This window comes from Diabrotica virgifera, chromosome 2 (genome assembly GCF_917563875.1).
Source record: "Diabrotica virgifera virgifera chromosome 2, PGI_DIABVI_V3a".
Lineage (NCBI taxonomy): Eukaryota > Metazoa > Arthropoda > Insecta > Coleoptera > Chrysomelidae > Diabrotica > Diabrotica virgifera.
This window is the reverse complement of record NC_065444.1, coordinates 191,214,864-191,230,829: the sequence shown is the minus strand read 5'-3', so window position 1 is coordinate 191,230,829 and position 15,966 is coordinate 191,214,864.

Sequence of the window (15,966 nt, the reverse complement as noted above, 5' to 3'; positions counted from 1 at the left end):
GCTTACTTTTACGTAACGAATCCAAATCTGCAAGAAAATCTAGGGGTTTCCATTTGAGATTTTAAAGTTAACCCCCACCCCACCTCCAGGGGGTGTAGTCGAGGTTGGTGTTTGGTGTCATTGAATAGATTTTTGAAAATAATTGAATACGTATTTTTCAGTTTTTCGATCCGACGTTCAGTTCGCGAAATATTCGACCGTTCCACTACTTTTGGGTCACCTTGTATAAAATTTTATTAATTTTATACGAGGTATATAAAAAACATGAATTTCGATCAAGAGTAAACTACCTTTATAGTTCATAACATTTAAATTAGAATGATATAATTGCACATTAAAACATAATTATTAATTCTAAACTACTTTTCATAATAGAAATTTTCCATATTATGAATTAAAATACGTAAATATACAAAGTTTTCGTTATGACAATGCTCGCATTTTCAGCTTGTTTAGTGTCTATATAAGTGTGTGTTCACAAAGAGGGGATGGCATAAGATAAACCTTTTCTCACAAGTATTTGAAAGGTAAAGATGTCATATTAAATTTTTATTTTAGAATCTAACAAATTGTATGATAATATCATTAATATTAATAGTAAGGGTGAAATATTCAGCAGTAAACTTACATTCTGCTCCTGAAGTCTATCAATTAGTGTTTCCGTATTTTATTTATTAAGTTCACAATTAACGATTATATTTTAAATCTGCAGTAGAGTAGTTATCACATGAACAGAGAGTGTTGATACGTATTCCAATTTAAGTGTCTATAATAAGCAATTATCAAAAAATATATTGCAAATAAACTGAAGAAATTTCCCAGAAGCCTGCAAAAGTGTGTAGGTATTTTATGAAATTTACCCACATTTTCTCTCATCAGCTGAAAAGTAGGTGAGTGTAACTGCCAACCCTTAAAACTGACTAATTGTTAAAATCTCTGAAACATGAAATTGGGTTGTAGAAGCTCTGTTTTAATTGCTACTTAGGAGAAAGTGAATAACTTATCTCCAACAATTAATTACAGATATAGGGGTTTGAAAATATTTCGGAGAGGGTCATTAAAAACGGAGTAAAAGTTTACTTGTACTGGTTTACATACCGTTAATTTTTTGTCTCAAAAAATATATATACGTAAGAACAACCCAGGGACAGGCCAAGTTTTGATTAAAGGCATACATATTTTTCCGGTATATTTGTTTAGTTTTTCCACCCCTAAGCCAGGGTAAGAATCCCCCAACATTTTTTATTAACAATGGGGATCAAAAATAAGATATCGATTGAAAGCCCTTGAAAATCCGTATATTAGTGCTTACTTAATTACCAGGAAAGTTTGCATACACATAGCTGAAGTGTCAAAGAAAAATGTGATATTGTGCCGATGTGTATTTTTGCCCCGGGGGGTCAGTTTTACCCCTTCTCGGGGGTGTACCTTCAAATGTACCTTCAAAATAAGTCTCGAAATGGATAAAGTGAACAATTCTAAGCAACTTTTGTTATACCTATAGCGTTTTAAAGTCAATACTTTTAGAGACATTCGCGAGTGACTATGGTCATTTTCCAACAAGAGAATACCTTGTTTTTAGGCGGTTTTTCACAAATATCTCATAAAATATTTGATCGAGAAAAACATTCTTAGCAGGATTTATAGCTTATAAAAAAGTGAAAAACTGGGGTATGCACAAGGTCCTTAGACCTAGTAGAAGCAGAGTTGTAGCTAATGAAAAATAGGTTTATATTGGTCAAATTTCACATCGTGAAATAACCAAAATATAAAGCACTTTTTGAGCATAACTCATTATTTGTAACTTTTTTAAAGAGTCTAAAAATATTAATTTTTCTTTTCTCAAAAAGTTTCTAAGAGTATCAAAAGTAAGCAAGTTACGCTCAAAATAAAGTTGGTTCCTTTTTTGGTAAAAAATGGTGAAAATCACCTCCTAGTTAGTATCCTCAATAGAATTAATCATTAGAGCTTCACAGGTTGATTCATTTATATGAATTGTTTATATTTATGGTCTGTAAGTTTCATGGGTTCAAGTTATTTATTTTTGAAAAAAAATGGTTTAAAAGTAAAATTTTTAAATTTTTAATTACAAAATTATTTTTTTGAATAAATATTTTAAACTTAAAAATTATTAGTGTACCAAATATCTCAAACAACAAAAATTGTAGGTTATGAATATTTTAATATTTCTTATTTTTTGTTTTCCTGTAAGACAAGAATTGGTTAATACACGGCTGTTCAATATTTGCATACACTTGTGATTAGTGACTCGTTCAAGACCTTTCACTAAGATCTCGTTTAAAAAATAAGCACTTTGGATCTATGTAACTTACAGATCACATTAACAAACAATACATACTTGAGTAAAGCAACTTGTGAAGCGGTACCTGTTAGTTTAATCTGGGATGCTAATTAGGGGTGATTTTCACGATTTTTTTACAAAAAAGGGACTAACCTCTTTTTAACGTAACTTATTTACTTTTGTTGCTAGAAACTTAGGTTTTGATTATTTTAATATTTCTGATATTTTGTTTTTCTGTAAGACAAGAATTGGTTAAGACACGGCTGTTCAAATTTGCATACACTTGCGATTAGTGACTCGTTCAAGACCTTTCACTAAGATCTCGTTTAAAAAATAAGCACTTTGAATCCATGTAACTTACAGACCACATAAACAAACAATACATACTTGAGTAAAGCAACTTGTGAAGCGGTACCTATTAGTTTAATCTGGGCTGCTAATTAGGGGTGATTTTCATGATTTTTGTACACAAAAAGGGACTGACTTCTTTTTAACGTAACTTATTTACTTTTGTTGCTAGATGTTGTTCTGAAGCTATTTCCTTGTGGCATTTTTATAATAAACTATTTTCAATGGGAAATAAGCCACAATTTTACAAAAAAAAATGATTGTATTAACGTTTCAACGCCCAAGTAGGGTGCCGCTGTCAACATACAAAATAATACTAAGAACAAAAATGTTGTTGCTTAGTAAAAAATTCTTTTAATAATTTATTTAATCATACTTATTTATATCGGCAATTCAGACATGTATTATACATTTTTACCCGGGAGTAGTCGCGCTCATTTCTGTAACGTCGATAGTCGCGTGTGAGATTCTATCTCAAAATACGAATTTAAAACAACTTTTTATTTTGTACTATTTTTATCTACTTTTTATATTGAAAATTAATATTTCTAACAATTTTATTAAAAAAACCTGTGCTAACGGCTACCTGCCAACATCGGCCACCTTTTCTAACGGCCAGTTTAAAAATTTCCCAAACCAATTATATGTAGACTACAAAAACTGGCAATACCGTCCACCTTTCTATACCGGCCTATAGTTCTTTCATTTTTAGTGGCCGTTACTGACAAATTTTACTGTACATATTACGAAAAAGGATGAAATGTGCGATTCTATCTAACGGCGCGACTACTCGCGGGTTAAAGCTAATTGGCTCTCCCCAAAGCAATAAATTCCACAAAAAGAAGAAGAAGAAAAAAAAATCCTACGCATTACTACACCCTTCCTCCAGGTACTTACGAAATTTTTTCAAAATTGCAAAATTTTTCATCAAGTTATCGCGAAAAATGATAAAAATTGAGATTCTATCTCACCGCGCGACTACTCGCGGGTTAAAGTAGAAGATTTTAAAATTATATTGCCAATATTAATGAGTTGCGTTCCTGGGAGGACTTTAATAAAAGATAGTTAATTTGATTACATGAAATCAACCCAACTCAGATCCGCCACAAAAATCATAGCATGTGATCTGTCTTTAAAAAGACAACTCCATAGTAAATCACGAGGGAAAACCAGGAAAAACCTCGTGATACTATCCCGACATCGTAAGTATTTGGGCTTACATTTAGTTTACTCTCAAATATAATACCAAATTCCGACATTAATATAGTATATACTATTTTAAATTATAAATAATATTAATAATACATGGATATTATATACATAATACTAAAACATAAAATATGTACTAACTCGATATGTTACTGACTTACTAATCGTGGTATTTTCTTTCTATTGACTTCCTCTTTCAATATGGGTAACCACATCCTACTGCATTGTATCGAGGAATTTGCGACACAATTGGTTTCATTTAGCATAATTAGAGCTGCTTCTTTGATTTTTCTCTTTTTACTATCTATTTCTTTCAGGACTATACTTGAGTCTCTCCACTGAACTCTATGTTCATTATCCCATGCGTGTTGACATATTTGAGATCTATCAATTTCTCTATTTTTAATATAAGACTGATGTTCACTTATTCTAACGTTTTTAGTGGTCTTGATGTTTCACCTAAATAAAATTGTCCGCATTCACAAGATATTTTATAAATGCAATTGTTTGTTCTTTCTTGTTCATTGTTAGGTTTAGTTTTAGATAGAATAGATATCAATGTGTTTGTTGTTTTGAATGTTGTTGAAATGTTGAATTTATTTCCTATTGTTTTAAGTTTCTCGGATAGTCCTTTTATATATGGTATTGACATTTTCCTCGTATTATTTCTTGTGGCTGTTATAGGATCCCGTTCTACGTTGTTCTGTTCTATTCGATCCAATCTTGACAATTCCTTATTAGTTTATAAACGATAAAGGATAATCATTTTTTTAATAAAACAGATGTTATACCCTATTCCACGAACATACGGCTGTTGTGGATTATCTCGACAACGAATATTTTACTGTGCAAATTATGAAGAACGAAAGTAAATTGCGAAATGCATTATTGATTATTGGAACAATTATTAGAGCCATTTACTTTCGCACTTCTTATGTTGCACACTAAAATATTCGTTGTCGCGATAATCCAAGACATTCGTATATTCGTGGAATAGCACATAACAACTGTTTTTCTTCTAACAATGAATTTTCGTTAGAACAAGTAATTTGGCTCTATCATATTATAAGGATTTAATGATTCCCTTTTTAACATTGATGTGATTTGATTTGTAATTGAGATATCTGCTGGTGTGTGTTAGTTTTCTATATACTTGAGTCTCATATCCAGTATCCTTGTTTGAGACTTCTTTGAGTGAATGGAATATATCGCTCTCTTATAGGCGAAGTATTATGCGCGCCGCTCACTTTTACTTCGTTTAGAGATTTTCTTTATTTATTAAATCAAATATATGTATATCTTTATATTACGTGATATTTCCCTCTTTCTTTACCTTTTAAGCAATCAATCAACATTTGGATCCGATCTCTGACTTGATGTTATTGCATTAATTAATATTGTCTAGACTAAGAGGACGTGATAAGGGACTTCAGAAGCAACCCGCCACTCTGATTGATTTATCTGTAATCTCCCAAGAGAGACAAGTGTTCTCACACTTCCTGTCGACTCTCCTGAAGGGAGCTAAGTTTAAAGTTTTATATATGTAAAAGTAAATTAAAATTTAATACCCGTAGTTTATTGTTTGTTTTCTTTCAGAAATTAAGATTATAAAATGGGAGCCCAAGCGGGGATTTTTGCAGTTACTCGAGCGCGTCAGATTAGCATATGGGGAGAATCCTGGTACCCTGAAGATGTACCTCTACCATATATTGACTCTTAACACAGGGGAGTTTGTTAAGGGGGGCCGAAAAAAAAAATCTATCCTTAAAAAAACTCGAAGTGTATATTTCAAAAATTTGACGATTTGAGCCGGGTGTAAGGAAATGAGTGAGTCCCAAAGTTTCACAAGACAAAAGCGAATATTTCGCGGAATGAATGACAGATCGAAAAACTAAAAAATACGTGCTCAATATTTTTTAAAAATCTATCGAATGATACCAAACACGACTTCCCACTGACAGGGGTGGGGGTAAATTTAATATTCTAAATACGAATCCCGCGATATTTCGCGAAATGAACATCATATCGAAAAACTGTAAAGTACACTTATTCAATATTTTTGAAAAACCTATCGAATGGCACCAATCGCGACCCCCTCACGGAGGTGGGGTGGGGGTTACTTTAAAATCTTAAATAGGATCCCCCATTTTTTATTGAAGATTTGGATTCCTTACGTTTCACTTACGTTTCCTTACGAACTTTTATTCGAAACATTTTTTCAAATTATGGATAGATGGCGATATAATCGGAAAAAACCATTGTTGGAAATGGAAAATTAAATTAAAAATGGAACGTCCCCACTCAAATGGAAAACTTTACTTAACTTTTTTAGTTTTAGGACCTACTCTTTACAACTCAATAGGTCCGCAAAGCGCTCGAGTGACTGCACATTTAGCATACTTTGCTCCCCTACTATACAGGGTGTAACAAAAATAGAGGTCATAAATTTAATCACATATTGTGGCACCAAAAATAGTTCGTTTGAACCTAACTTACCTTAGTACAAATGTGCACATAAAAAAAGTTATAGCCCTTTGAATTTACAAAATAAAAATCGATTTTTTCCAATATATCGAGATCGATATATTAGAAAGGCTCGAGTGACTGCACATTTAGCATACTTTGCTCCCCTACTATACAGGGTGTAACAAAAATAGAGGTCATAAATTTAATCACATATTGTGGCACCAAAAATAGTTCGTTTGAACCTAATTTACCTTAGTACAAATGTGCACATAAAAAAAGTTATAGCCCTTTGAATTTACAAAATAAAAATCGATTTTTTCCAATATATCGAGATCCGTTACAAATATTTTATTGAAAATGGACATGTGGCATTCTTATGGCAAGAGCATCTTACAGAAAAATTATAGTGAAATGTGTTCACCCCATAAAAATTTTATGGGGCTTTTGTTCCCTTAACCCCCCCCCCAAACTTTTGTGTACGTTCCAATTAAATTATTATTGTGGTACCATTAGTTAAACTCAATATTTTTAAAACTTTTTGGCTCTTAGTGTTTTTTCCACAAGGCAGTTTTTATCGAGTTGTATTTATATAATCGAGTATTTATAAAACGATCCACCTTCAATAAATTTTGACCCACTGATCTTTAGAAAAAGCGCAAAAACACGTCACATAATATTTAAAGTGGGAGATATTATGTTATATTTAAGCCTGCTGGAAAAGGCATCATCTCACCCCCGTATTAGGCCGGGTCGAAAAAGGACAAAAAAATTTTTTTGGGAAATTTTAAAGGGGCTAGTAAAAGAGTTATGTATAGTAGTCCTAAGACTGTGTACCAAACATAGGCCGAATTAAGGTATTTTTGACCGGGTCCCAGGGGACCTAAAAAAAATTATTTTTTTGCTATATTGTTGGGGCGGGCTTGTGTCTAAAATATTAATATCGATGCTACTATCTCGTTAAAACATTTTCATCATGATCTAAAAAATTTAACTGGCCCCCAGGACTAAAAATTAAAAGAGGGGTAAACAATGCATATTTACTTACAATTTTTGCGCTGTAAACTGTGTAGCTCTTCGCTTGAATTAATATTTGGCACAAAAGATTCTTACATTGAACTATTTAGGCACATATTTAACATTATTTCGTATATTCATTTAACCCAGAACTCACCACGATGAGATAGCTGCACGGGGAATTCCACTAGCCCACCCTCCTTTACCCAACATTTTTACTTACTCATTTCTTGAAGCATAGTATCGACATTTACTTTCAAATATTGGCTAATTCTTTCTGGCATCAAGTTTCACTCGGATGTGACCATCTCTAGATTCTTCACCAGTCACTTTTATTGACGCATCAGCAAATATCTTCACACACCTCTCGACCGCTTGAGCATGGCAAGGAAAATTGTCAAACTTTGGAACTTGTTTCACCATGACCACCAACTCCTGGTCGGCCAAATGCTGTATAAGAGGAGGATATTACCGTACTGTTCATCCAGTCTATGAGATCTATGTATTATTCTGCATCGAAATTGATTCTGTTAGCATAAAAATTTGAATGATTCCCGGGTGTGCAAATTAAGCAGAATAACTTTATTGATAATTTATGAAACATTATTCGGAAATCTCTCGAGGCCTGCATTAATTTCCATAGATACTTGGAACCATATTCCAATCTTGGCTGTGTTTTTTCTCAAACCTCATACGAGAATATACTTTTGTATTACAAACTCTTAAGCTAAAATCTTTAAGCTTTCACAATGATCAGCTGTAGCTACATAAACTATAAGAATGCGGTTAGCTCTCATGAAGTGTTTGTGCCATTTTCCCTGGACTTGTCTCTGCCAAACTTTGAGAACGTACTCCAACTCCAATGTATTATTGTTTTAGAACGTTGGTACAAATTCTGTTGATCTGAACTTAAGCTGCGTTGACGTGGGTCAAGTGAATTGATCAACTTATACATGTTTCAATTAACTTGCAAGGCATTTCGGTAAATAAAATGGCGCCAACAGAGATTCATCGCGGTATTTTAAATGCAGTTCTATGTATTGCTACTGAATTGAAAAAAATATTGTTAGATCGTTTTCATTTATAAGAGGCAGGACAGCTTTTATGGGTTTAAATTTAATAACAGGCATTTTTTCGCAATTGGGAAGAAGGGATTCAATCGACTCAGAATATGAGTAGGGACCTTTTGTGTGGTCATCTAGTTTGTGCAGCAAATATCGCAAGGAAAGTTCATTAGCGTGCAACGGGCATGCACTCCACTGTAATGGTTTATTTATTCGCCTTTCTATAATTCGAATGATTCCACCTTCCCATTTGTACCATCACATCCCATAACACTTAGTTTGTTTAGATCTATATTATGGCTTTGTAAGTTGTCTAATATTCCTTCGACAATATCCTATGACATGAGACTGGCTAAGAACTAAGCACCTACCCAAAATATAACCTGCCGTGTCCTTCAGTTAAAGCTATATGGTCTTCAGTTTTCATAATTCGTCTCGCGTTTCCGAAGACCATGATGTGATCTTTTCTTTTATCAAAATATAGCCCTTTAAATGACTTGTTTTAATTTTTATTCTTATGCTGGAGTTGCTGTCGGTTTTCCTTAACTCCTCTCCGAATTTTATTTTTGTCGATGACCAGCGCTGTATTATCCTTGAAAATTTAGTTTAGATTTTTTAAAACGGCATTAAAAAGCTTATTTATTTTGCTTGCCGACTGCATTGTCTCTCTTTCGCTTAAAAATAGAAACATTTTTTAGCAAAATAAATTTTTTTTAAGGGCCCGGCCAAATTTGGTAAAGGATTATATATGTCCTAGTCAAAGCCCGAATTTCAGGCACTCTTAGGTTTGACTAGGCAATCCTCAGTTCTGACTGACGGTCTTAGTCAAATCCCGAAATAAATTACAGTTTCGGCCTTTGACTAGTCAAACCTAAGAGAGACTGAGTTGGTCAGGCAAAGGTCGAAATTAAATTTTATGAAATCGGGGTTTTGACTAGTCAAACCCCGATCTAACTTAAAATGTCGTAATTTATTAGATTAGGTTTAATAAAACGTCATTTTTGAATTTTAATGCTTATTATTTTTATATTGTCGTAATTAAAATAAAAAAAAAATAGTGTTTATTCTCACATGTTGAGACATTATACAAGCCTTGTAATCCAAATTTAGAATCTTCTGTACTAATTTCTCTTAGAGACAGCTTAACGTCTGAAACATCTTCGAAATTAAGAAAATTCTCTTATTTGATTTTTTTTAAAAAGTGTGTTTATTGTTCCGTATTTCGTACCACCTCTATATAAACCGCCAACTATTGTTTTATCTTGTATGATACCAAAATATTTCGTGCGTCTCCTTTGGCTGTATCAAAGCTAGTGGTCGGTATTGGTACAGTTTTTCCGATCGAAATTGGAGGAATTTTTTTTCACATTAGCCTGGGCATAAAGACCTTCAATCGCCTTCCCTTTATTTATTTTAATCTTTTCTGTGTGTGAACAAAGCAGGCATGTAACTTTTCTTTCAAAACCTTCATAGTAGGCAGCAAGTGTGCTGTCAGCTCATACAACATGTACCACCAGACTACAAATTATGCACGTATGTGCGTCAGAGCTCTCTTTTTGGCAAATAGAACAAACCACATCTGAAGATGTAATCTGAATTGTTTGACAATTTTCTTCCTCTCCTAGTGACGATGATCCAGGGGCTTCATTAGTATTATGGTGATACTTAGTTTTTTCTCCGATTGCAATATCTTCTTTCACAGTTGACGATAAAACAATTGACGGTTTATATGGAGTTGTTACGAAATAAAGAAAAATAAACACATGAAAAAGGCTTTATAAAATGCTACTACAATAAGAAATGCTCTTTAAAATTATGTAATTGTAAAAGGTCTAACGTATTGTGCAAACCTAAACGCCATAATTCCTCAACATGTGAGAAAAAACACTAATGTTTTTATTTTAATTACGACCATATAAAAATAATAAACATTAAAATTGAAAAATTACGTTTTATTAAACCTAATATAACAAATTACGATATGTTGTGTCTAGTCAAACCCCGATTGACTAGGTTTGACTAGTCAAACCCCGATTTCATAAAATTGAATTTCGACCTTTGCCTGACCAACTTAGTCTCTCCTAGGTTTGACTAGTCAAAGGCCGAAACTGTAATTTATTTCGGACTTTGACTAAGACCGTCAGTCAGACCTGAGGATTGCCTAGTCAAACCTAGGAGTGCCTGAAATTCGGGCTTTGACTATAACATATACCTATATACTAGTTCCAACTTTTAGCGACTAGCCTTGTACCAGAAATAAAAAAAAATTAGACCCAAAACAAATTTTAAAAGCCAGGGGGTAGGTTAGTTATTTTTAAACCGGCCCAAATTGGGTATAGGATTATAAAAATAATAGATCCAACTCTTGGCAACTAGCCGTGTAGAAAAATAAAAAAAAAATTCGGCCCGGTCTACACCGTATCATCCCCTAATTTTTTATAAATTACTTCTACTTTTTAATTTTATATTTTAATTCTCCTTGCTGTGCTGATTTCAAAAATGTATAAGACTTAATGGTTAAAGTGATTAGTTTATGAGAAAAATAAATACAAAAGCAAGAAAACTGATTTTAACAAAAAATTATTTTTTAAACAATATCATTATGGTAGGGGAGCAAAGTATGCTAAATATGCAGTCACTCGAGCGTTATGATGGGGAACTATTGGGTTGTGAAGAGTAGGTCCTAAAACCAAAAAAAGTTAAGTAAAGTTTTCCATTTTAGGAGGGACTTTCTATTTTTAACTTAATTTTGCATTTCCAACAATTGTTTTTTTAGCTTATAGCGCCATCTATCCATAATTCGAAAAAATGTCTCGAATAAAAGTAATAATCCAAATCTACAATAAAAAATGGGGACTCCCATTTAAGATTATAAAGTAACTCCCACCCCACCTCCGTGTGGGGTCGGGTTTGGTGCCATTCGATAGATTTTTCAAATATATTCAATAAGTGGATTATTCAGTTTTTCGATCTGATATTCAGTTAGCGAAATATGGCGGGATTCGTATTTAAAATTTTAAATTTACCCCCCACCCCTCTCAGTGGGAAGTCGTGCTTGGTATCACTCGATAGATTTTTGAAAAATATTGAGCACGTATTTTTTAGTTTTTTGATCTCTCATACATTTCGCGAAATATTCGCTTTTGTCTTGTGAAACTTTGGGAATCACCCATTTCCTTACGCCCCTCTCAAATCGTCAAATTTTTGAAATAAACACTGTTTTGCATGTACTTCTTACCTTATCTTAATCTGACGATTTCGAGTTTTTCTAAGGCTAGATTTTTTTTTCGGCCTCCACTTAACGAACTCCCCTGCATTAAGAGCCAATATCTCGTAGAGGTACATTCTTAGTGTACAAGGTTTCTCCCCATGTAATAATCAGGCGCGCTCGAGTGACTGCAAAAATCCCCGCTGCGGCTCCCCTACCATTACAAGCATTTAGAATGAACATTTCACTGTCAAAAATATTTACAATAATTGTTCAAAATGCCTGCCATTCACTTCGATACAATAGTACCATCCATTTTGAAATTCTTCTCTGACATTCCTTAACACTTCTGCATTTAATTGTCGACATTTATTCTCTATTCTTTGTCGTAAATCATCCAGAGCTTCTGGTTGAGTAGCATACATTTTTGTTTTTAAATACCCACATACGAAGAAGTCTAAGGGTGTTAAATTCGGTGACCTAGGTGGCAAATCCATCATCTGCCTTCTTCCACCTATGTAAAGAGCGGGAAAAGTTTCATTTTAAAATTGTCGCATAGGTAGAGGTAGAGCAAAGTGTGGAGGAGCTCTATCATGTTGAAATACAACCAAATCTTCGGAAACGTTATCACCATTTTCTACTATTATTCTAATACGATCAACCACTTGCCTAAGCAAGTCAAGATATGATGCACTAACTATTTAATTTTCCATTGATAAAGAAGGGCCCGATAATGTGGACACAGATGTAAACATGTAATGTAAACACAGATTGGTGCAACTAAGGCCAAGCAAATGAATGGACGCAAGACAATGTATATTTACAATGTTTTCTTCAGCCAATTTGTAAAAGAAATCTAATTCTAAAAATTATTTTATTTAATTTTAAAGTTCTTGGACTGGTGTATTATTTGCCATCTGTTGGTGAATATCATGAGTTTGAAAAAGAGAACTGCTCTCTGTTTCGAAAAACTGTAAAACAGACCCACAATGTTCTCTTTGGCTGCCAAGAGATGCCACCAGCGTAGATTATAAAATCGATAGGTGATAACTTTAAAAACATCAATTTTTAAAATATATATAAGTCGAAGTTGAGTAAACTTTAAAATTATTTTGTTTATGTATTTTACAAATAAAAATAATATAAATATTTGTTTATATTAAAACCTAAAATAACATAATAAAATGTTGTTTATCTACACTCTCACATATTTGTATAAGTTTTTAGTTTGTGAAAACTGTCATTATAGATAGCAGTGCGTGAAGGATTAAAATTGTGCGTGAAGTAACAATGTATTTTAAATGGGATTTACTTTTTCGCACTGTTTTTGATACACTTTCATCTAATCAAATATCCTTAACTTGCGCGTTGTCATGGTGATGACATATGAGCAATAAATTACAACAAAAGTTTTAACAGTTTTGTGGTTTGAAAGAAGTTAGAATTTTTAAATGTCAAAGTTCTAAAAATTGTAGAATAAAAATGAATTCCAATGACGAAAGTGACGAAGAGTTACAGTTTTTTAATTTGTTTATCGTAGATAAAATATTGTATGAAACTGTGCGTGAAGTACTTTTTGCGAACTTACGCGACGTATAGCACTCGCTCTGCTGTCGCTCATGCTCTAAAAATCGAGTGCGTTCGCAAAAAGCATATTTCACGAACTGTTTCATAAACAACTACATATTTTCGTTTGCATCTACTTACAAATCTTCAGATTTCTCTCCTTACTTTATTCTTACTTCATATTATTGAAGTCTGCTAAAGTTCGTGAGTTTGAATAAAACGTTTACAACTACATTTATATCATGTAAACTTATCCGGATCCCTGTTTTGGTATTTTTCCATAAATGCCAGCTCTTGTTATTTTCATTGGTTTTAGAGCCTTCTTTGGCCTTTTTATTGACTCGTCCAAGCCATATTAATTACAGCTTTTTCAAGAGTAAGCACTTTGAACCGATGAAACTTATAGTTCATATTATAAAGAATACATAATCAAAGTAACTTATGAAGCGGTAACGATTACCTAATTTTATTAAGGATGCTAACTAGGGGGTTATTTTCTAAATTTTTTTTACCAAAAAATAAAAGGGACCAACAATATTTTGAGCGAGTACGGTCCTGACAGTGATAATATACATCACGTTGTAAACCGCTGCGAAATTTATCAGTTTTTAAATGATAAAAACACAGTTTAAAATTATTTTGTTAGTTCCTCCACATTGTTATAGTGGAAACACCATGTAAACCTCGCAAACCTGACGTGAGTACCAAAAACCACATCATATTATATTTATATTAATAATAATATAACCTATAAAATATCCAAGAAATATAAATAGGACCAGTTTTGGGCCAAGATCCACACCGCTTTTTGAACCGGCGACAGGGCCGGCCTTGCAACGTCTCCAAAATTAATCAAACATGACTTCGAATAACACCATGAACACTACCCAAACTACATCTCACATCTCATATTCCAGTGTTGTTAACACGTTTAAACAACCAACAAAAGACGAAGTCATAGTTCTTTCTAGTATTGAAGGAACCAAAGTTCAAGAGTACATCATAGCCGTCGGTTCAATAGTTGGTCCACGTAACGTATCTTTCGCTTCCAGAATAGCCAATAATAGAATATGTATATATCTCTCTTCTAAAAATATGGTTGATTCATTGCTGCAGTCCCACAAATACGTCAATATAAAAGAAACTCAAGTAGAAATAAGAAGACTTATCACTCCAGCTCTAAGACTGATATTATCAAACTGGTCCTTCTGTTCCAACCACGTTAATTGAACAAGAACTATGTAAAATGGGTATAAACGCCGTCTCTAAAATTACTTTTCTTAGGGTAGGAATGCCTGAAAGCGAATACAGCCATGTCTTGAGTTTTAGAAGGCAAACATTTATCACACCTTTAGAAAATATGTCCATTCCCGATTCTTTCATGATCTCTCATGATAATACCACTTACAGACTATACCTTTCTATAGAAGGATTCAACTGTTCAAAATGCAAGACTATTGGTCACCAGGAAACAGAATGTCCTGACAATGCTAATACAATCATTTCTAATGCAACCACTTCTAATACAACCAATCTTGACTCAACCAATTCTTATCCACCCACTTCTAATACAACAAATCCTGACCCAACCAATTCTAATCCAACCACTTCTAAAGCTCTCCCAGAAACCTCCCAAAAAAACACGCAATATATAACAAATCTACCTTATAACCAAACAGAACAAAAACCTTTTGACAAAGCCTTAATATCCACCTCTAACGATCACCCAGCATCTTCCCAAAACATATTAGATCAGATCCCAGACGTACAGGTCTCTAATACCCAATTAGAATCTACCATAGAAACTGACGACATGTCAAGACCTACAAATAATACAAATGAAACAAACACTTTAAAAATCCCAACATCATCAACTTCCAACAAGATCAGCAATCTTACTCCATTAGAAATAACACAACCTAAAATTATTCCAAACGTCACAAAACATCAAAAAAGGCCAATCTCATCGTCTCCAGAAATCAACGAAAATACCACACAGACCGATTCTCATATCTTCACTTCTCCAGTAACAAGGAAATCAAAGAAAAAAACAAAAACGTCTAAAAGAAATTCTCGAGATGAACCTTTACTTTCCCTAGAGACAATTAAAGACAAAATCGCAAACAGATCACCACCATTTGTCCTTAACTTCGACGACATATGTGACTTTCTCGAAAACACATTAAACGCAAAACATCCCGAAATAACCTCAAAAAACTATTCGAATGAAACAGCCGAATTAATTCAGATCCTTAATTTTGTTCACGCTTATACCCACAATTCAAAATTAAAAAATAATATAACTCGATTTAAAAAGAAACTAAGCCCCAATAATTTCTCTTCCACAGAAGAGACCGATGAAACGCATTCTCAGTCAGAACTCGAAAATGTATAACCACTATATATTACAGTGGAATATCAATGGGTTCTACACCCATTTAGAACAATTAAAACTTCTAATAAATGAAACATGCCCTAAGATCTTATGTCTTCAAGAAACTCATTTTAAGCAATCCAATATTAATCTTCAAAACCACCAATGTTTTCTAAAAAACAGAATAGCACAACAGGCAAGTGGCGGAGTAGCCATCTTTGTAAGAACAGACCTAGAAGCTAAGCCAATCACATTAAGAGTGTCCTCAATTTCAAAAAGAAAGAAGATCCCATAGAATCACAGACGATGACCTCAAGACAATCCTCACCAAAAAAGTTTCATCAGTGTTAACATATTTAAAAGACATCAAATTGTATAACTCTATTTAATGTAATACTTTGTATTGTTATATCCA